Raw genomic sequence first — 7,500 nt, forward strand, 5'->3', positions numbered from 1 at the left:
GAATGAATAAAATGCTGTAGCACATTAACACATTCAGTCTTTTTCTTCAAAATTCTATCCTTGAAGACTAGGAAAGATAATGAAAACTAAAAATTTGTTGCCTTAAAATAGTTGATGCCGCTAGTGGTTCAGCATATAATATATATATATATATATATATATATATATATATATATATATATATATATATATATATATATATATATATATATATATACACACACATATATATAGTCATATTGATAAATTCACATAAGCAACAGATACCTTTTGATATTAAATTCACTTTGCCTCTGGGTTATTTTAATGATTGAATGTTTTACCTTTATTTCTAGTCTACACTTACGTTCGAATCTTTGACCGGGCAGAAGTACTTATCTAAAAAGAATTTCCTCTTGGACCTCTAATCCAAAGGCAGTCAAAAGTTATTTGGGGTTTATTTGAATAAATTGAAATCACGGGTGTAAGTCATAAATAGATAAATCAATAAATATGTGTACACGTATGTATGTGTGCATATATAATGACATGGATTTTAATTTTCATAATTGTCACTTCCCGGGTGTAGAAAATCAATATTCAAGAGATTGGTGTGATTTCAAGAGTTAATGAATTATGTTTCAGATTGTGGGAATATTGTTGAGGCATATACCTTGCTTGTTTATTCATTTATTTTTGGGTTTTTCAGTGAATTCATTAATGACAGCGAGCCAGCGACTTCATCGCGATGTGATTCTAGTATTTTCAAACATGTTGAGGATATATATATATATATATATATATATATATATATGTATATATATACATATATATATGTATATATATATATATATATATATATATTGTTTTTTTATTAGGTATGGAACTAATTATCTGGTGGTTATTCTGTTTTATTTTAAAACCTGGATATTTATTTGCTTATATTTCAGTGATTGTATATTTGAAAAATGAGGAATTATATGTTATAGTTTTTTTCTTTTTTGTACTTTTGTCGTCATTGGTTGAAAGTCCACCGCGAAAACTGCCGGACAGGTTGCATACTGTGTATAATACATTAGGCATTGCTTGTAAAATTATTATAAGTATTCATTTCATCAAGACGCTATAATCTTTTTATATTAGGTTTTTAAGATTTGGTTCAAAATTTCGAAAATCCTGCCCTAGCAAGGTGTCTGAAATAATCATTTTCCGGTAGATTCTCCGATTCCGAAAATAGAAAAAGAATAATTGTTGACCATTGCTAATGAATCTAGGATTAGCTGTAAGTTATACATTACATACAGAGCTACTGGTTATTGCAGTAGCAATCAAGAGAGAAAGCGTTACAATTTCTCGACAGCAAGATCTCTACCAGGTAAAAAGAAGTTCGTATTGGTTTTGTATTTCCTAACTATGTAGCCTACTTAGTCGTCCTTCAGAAACTTGATCTCGGTAGTGAAATAGTAAGCATCCATATTATACTCAGATGTCACGCTGTTAAAGTAGCCAGGAAAAAGAGGGTCTCTCTATTCTCTCCGTATTAAAATTTAAACCACATTCTTTGAACAGTCTTATCGATGGTGTTTCTCAACATTTCAAGGGAGGTATTGCTGTCTTACGCCAAATTCTCCGTTGTTTTGCATTAATCAAAGTTCTTTTGACTAACCCCCCCCCCCTCATGCCTCTGAAATGAAACAATACTGGACAGTATTGACCTTCCATTGCTTAATTAGTAGAGTGGCTGTTCAATTTTGTATCAATTCAGGTACTACAGTAGAAGCATTCTTCATATATTAAATTTCTGTTTTTTTTTTTTTTCAAAGATGAGTGAATTTGTTATTGAAAGCAGTTTAATATTATATATATATATATATATATATATATTATATATATATATATATTTATATATATATATTATATATATATATATTTATATATATATATATATATATATATTATATATATATATATATATATTTATATATATATATATATATATATATATATATATATATATATATATATATAGTGTGTGTGTGTGTGATCGTTTTATGTGAAGTATCCACAATGTGTGGGTCATGAGTGCGCACAATTATGCATAGCCATCTCTTATTACGGACGTATTTAGGTAATTGCACTACTTGAAAGCGTATTGCTAAATTCCGCACCCGAAGTGACCGAAAACGAGAAATAATCTTTTCAAGTCCTTAAGAGTCTCATGAAGAAGGAATTATGCCATTTTTTTTTTTTTTTTACTGAACCCTGCGAAACTGGTCAGTACATGCAATGGTTTGCAATGGAAAAAAAGGCGGGGCACCATGCAACTATTCGCTCATAAAAAGTAAAGGAAAGTCGAACAGTGTGAAGTAAGATTTAATTTAGATATGTGTAATCCGGAATGAGAGGTTTGGAGTGATTGTAGCCGACGGTGGTTGGTCAAGGCTGCTCTATTTTGCGTATGAAAACTACAGTAGTTTAGTTAAAAGAAGAAATCTTATAGGAATACTGTATAAGAAGAGAACGAGGCAAATTGCTCTGCAAATCCTTAAGGGAATACTCTCACCTTCACTTGCTCTTTATCTGTTGCCATTAGGAATGTGTTGAAATAATAGATTCGTAAATATACGACTAAATACTGATGTTAATCTAAATATCACAAATCACTCATTAATAAAACGCTTTGACAATGAATAATAATCAGTGTTTGAGGTAATCCTCAGTATTTCAATGAGCAGTATATCAGGTTTCGTGATGAGAAACAAAGGCTACCATATTTCCATTCTGGTTTGTTAGAGGTCACCTGACTCGAGGCCATGTGAACTCCTTGGTGTATTGTTGTTGTTGTTGTTTTTGTGCCTGCCTCACACCATCACGCAAGCTTGGGATTCTGCATGTGCTTGCTTCTCAGGAATATTAAAACTCAGTACTGTATTTGCTTGTTACATGTACATATGCTGTACATAAATCTGTATGTGGTTGTTTCACGTGCATATGTACTGCGTCCGTATTTTTTAATGTTTTCACCTTTCGTACGTGCATACATGAATGTTTTTAATGCAGTTCCGGGAACCATACATTCAGTGATGTTCATCAAGGCATTTAAATGTTGCAGCGATGCAAGTCGGATCTTGGCCGGATTTGATAACTTTGTAATTGGATGCGCGTTGTGCAAATAAAAATGATATTGTAGTGTCAATTAATTTTGTTTTTAGATATGACTTGGATTTTGATTCTTATGACTGTCTATTTGTTAAACCACTTTTGTTTTTTTACAAATCATATGTTATGGCTTAATTTGGTTAAGACTATAGTTTGACGTCATTGTCATTTCTGCTATGACTGTTTGTTTTCTTTAATACGGCATAGGCAATTTAACTCAATTTTTTAACCTAATATGTATATATTTCTTATCTGCATCATAACAAGATTCAACTTATTATAAATTCATCCAAAGCTTAAACTGTGTTGATTAGCATTTTTTTATATTTATTCTGTGGTTTCATATGCGTAGCTGTTAACATATGTCGATTGATATGAATAAATTTTATGTATCGAATATGCTCTTTTCTATAGTAAGCTTTTATATATCTTGAACGAAACTTTTATTGGCATTTTAAGCTACTAATTAAAAGGCATTAAAGGCTGCATAGTAAAGGGAAAGTTGGTAATGAAAAAATATAATTTATCTATCTATATATATGTATATATATATATATATATATATATATATATATATATATATATATATATATATATATATATATGTGTGTGTGTGTGTATGTGTGTGTGTGTGTGTGTATTTGTGTATCTGTTTTATATATATAAACTCGAGTAAATACTCTTGCATTGTTTTATGCCAGGGCCTAATTGCCTAGTTATGGGTATTAAACTACAAGAATTATTTAGAGATTTTCTTATGAAGAACTGCAGACAAAGAATACGATGGATATATGCTAGGAATATGTACACTATATACAGTATATATATGATATATATATATATATATATATATATATATATATATATATATTTATATATATGCATCTCATATATATATATATATATATAGATATAGATATAGATATTCTTATATTTGTGTAAACATATATATGTGTATGTATGTGTATAAGCCTATATGGACATGACCCGCAATTTCTAACTATATTTATCTATCTATCTATCTATCTATCTATATATATATATATATATATATATATATATATATATATATATATATACTGTATATTTATTTATGTATAGATAGATATTTCGTGTCGCGTCTATATAATTCCACAAGGAAATTAGAATAGATATGAATGTATTCTTGTGTAGCCAGAATATGCATTTCTTTCTGATATAGAATGTTGTTCACAGTCTTATTTGACACTTGAAAAACCAGTCATTGAAAATAGTTTGAAGGAGTGGTCGTCAAGTCAAGCAGTTTCACTTACACACACTGCAATTATAGCCTTAGCCGCGATCACAATTGCTAAAGAATTTCAAGGAACCTGCGAGAGATTTAGTGCACATTCCATTAGTAATCATCACATTCACTTGTATTAGTTATCCGTGGGTAAAATCAAAAGTATTTTTTTTTAGAAAAAAAAGATTGAGATGGTTTCTTTTATGAAACGAAATTCTAAAGGATTGTGTGCTTCATCTTTACTATCTTTTTATTTGTAATTTGTAAAAATTACTGCTCTGAATTATATTTTTACCAAAAGTTGATACTGATGACATAAATTTAAAAATCTGTTCTGTAATTCAGATAAATTGATATTGCTTTATCGTCAGTGATTTTGGAAAGTTTGTTTTTTTATTGGTAGTGATGAAGATTCATAAACTTTTCATATTCCTAATACAGATGCTATTTTTGTTTTTATTCTTATTGTCATTGAAGGTTTTTTAACATACTTATTACTTCGTATATTGTTGCATTGGTTGTTGAGATACTGTTAAAGATTTACGTGAAACAAATCTATATTCGCTTCTGTATCGACCCCTCAAACAGAAATGTCTATTTCTCCCTTTCCTTCCCGTATATTCTTATGCAATTCCAATCACAATACGATTCACTTCCGTTGGCTATTTCCATCAATCTCATTTTCTGCACAACACAAGCGTGAATCATTTTAGCGTCGGGCGAATCGAATTCCACTTTCGTGTGTGTTACAGTTTATTTTGATTGACGTAGTGATTGTCTCTTTACACTAACCACAGAGACTTAATACTTTCGTAAGATAAACAGCAGTTTGACACTCCACCATTGACTAAATATCACAAGCGTTGTCCAGGATGCCGCAGATCCCTGGATGTAATGCGTCCTTCGCCTAGTCCGCTCTGGTCTCGAATGGACAAGAGACAGACGCTTGTGACTGGTGAAGCCTCTAAATCCCTCCCCTCTTAGGGGAGAGAGAGAGAGAGAGAGAGAGAGAGAGAGAGAGAGAGAGAGAGAGAGAGAGAGAGAGAGAGAGAAAGCGCGTTAGTGTCGGGGAGAGCAAAGATAAAGGTCTGAGAATATTTGATTAGTTTTCGAAGATTCAATGTAATTCAAGTATTTTTTTTTTCTCAAACTATCTGAGAAATATTTTAAAGCTTTTCGGCGTTTGCTTTATTGTATTTCTTTGAGAAATATTACAATCAATGTTATAATTTTCCGCAACTTATCTTTATTAATTCCCCTCCCCCCCCCTTTTTTTTTTTTTTTTTTTTTTTTTTTGCTGCTGCCGCTGCTACCCTGTCTGTGTTATGATATAGCGAAACAGGATTTCTATCCGTCAGTTTTCCATATCCTTATAGAACTATTGCCATTGCAAGCCTTGACTCCCAATTTGGGTATCAAAGAAGCCATTTTATAACATGATTTGAATGCGTGGGTTTCTTCATTATTCTCCGTCTGGATCCAAGGCTTGTGATAATTATATCTAAGAACTGAGATAATCCATTAGTTAAGAGATCATGGCAGCAATCATGAATATATGAAATACGCAGAGGTTTAGTGCAATACAATTCCACGAAATTTATTAGAATTATTGATTAATCCAGTGCTTTTGCACAACTTTTTTTTGTATTTGAAACCTAAACTTAATCATGTAGATGCCTTTTGGATCACCCCTCGAAATCTGATGAATGTTCAAATGTAGAGGTATACAGAATAGGCTTGATAATTAACAAGGACTGTGATAACTACCGAATTCATCCCCATCTCCCAAACTATTCCCCCATGTCAGTCACTTCTTCCCTTCCGTGGTCCCCTTCGCCCACTCCGCCAGTTATATGATGGGCGTGACAGGTTTTATAACAGCGTCATCCTCAACACACTTTAGTTTCTCGTCGAGGGCGGAGAGGTCTGGGGATGGACGAGAGGTGCTGGGCTTGTTGGTTAGCGGACAGTGCATTCCAAATTGGTCACGTGACTTAACGACGCCTAATGGGATTTGTCACCCGCATCCATGAATACTGATTGCATTTTGACGATGACGGGAAACGCCTGGGCTCGCTGTTTTGAGTTACCAGTCAACTACTTTAGTCTGCCTCCGTGTTTTTAAATTTGTTACCTGTTCTTTATATTCGATGACAAATAGAAGAGATTACAATTAATAAAGAGTATCTAAAAAATAATGAAAGGAATTAGGGTAACATGATTGTTGTTTTGTTGAAGCTTTGGGAAAGAATTACTTGGTTGTTTTTGTCTGTTTTCTTATTTTATTTTGGAAGGAAAAGAGCAATTATCTTAATTCAGTTAGAAGCCATCGTTAATTCATTATTGAATTTGATCATATGATATACATATAAATGTGCAAAGGTTCGTTAATAAATAATTTAAAAACAGAGGGAGCAGTAGAAAGACTATCCGTATATGGCTCAGACCTAATGATAAAGTAAAAGGAAAAATAAACTATAGATTTGCTTATTGAAATATATTAGGATAATTAGGGGCAGTAAAGGCAAGGAGAAATCTATTTATTTTTAAGGATGATTGATTGGAGGAGGGTCGAACTTTCAGTAAAGTAGAACAGAGGCTGAAATAGTAACCTGAGAAAAGATGAGGTTTGCTTTGTCGATCAGTTGTATTGGCTGTATTCATTCCTATCGAATACAGACGTCCAATTTAAGGCATCGATGTCAATGATAAGGAAAAATTTACATGGATGTGAAGGACAGATTTTAGGAGGATATTTACCAATGTAGGTCATGGATTTTCTACTATTTGAATGTCTAAATGGTTTATTCAAAACAGTAGTGCGTATAAGAATTACCAGGGAGGGGGGTGTTTGCATATAGAGAAATAGTCACTGGAGAACAGTATATCAACTTCTTAAGGTGAATATTTAAAGATGAGCAGAACTAATACTTTGGGATACGGTACGAGCCTATTGGAACCGTCCCTGCCTGGTGATCTGCCGGACATGAGTTCAAGTCCCGCTAAAACTAGATAGTTTCTTTAGTGTCTGCAACCTCGCCATCCTTGTGAGCTAAGGGTAGGAGGTTTGGGGGAACCTAATAGTCTACTGGCTGAGT

General features: G+C 32.4%; 1 protein-coding gene across 2 annotated transcripts in view; it reads right to left on the reverse strand.

Annotated features, from left to right (window-relative positions):
- LOC137654987 (major facilitator superfamily domain-containing protein 6-like) overlaps positions 1-5,330 on the reverse strand; it is a 40,525-nt gene extending 35,195 nt beyond the window's left edge. The window contains exon 1 of one of the 2 annotated variants that reach the window (XM_068388885.1): positions 5,244-5,330. The gene's annotated coding sequence lies outside the window, so the exon portion shown is untranslated. Of the gene's footprint in view, positions 1-5,194 lie in introns of both variants that reach the window. The other variant, XM_068388893.1, reaches the window with a different exon arrangement.
- Between the last annotated feature and the right edge of the window lie 2,170 nt (positions 5,331-7,500).

Source organism: Palaemon carinicauda, chromosome 1 (genome assembly GCF_036898095.1).
Source record: "Palaemon carinicauda isolate YSFRI2023 chromosome 1, ASM3689809v2, whole genome shotgun sequence".
Taxonomy (NCBI): Eukaryota; Metazoa; Arthropoda; class Malacostraca; order Decapoda; family Palaemonidae; genus Palaemon; species Palaemon carinicauda.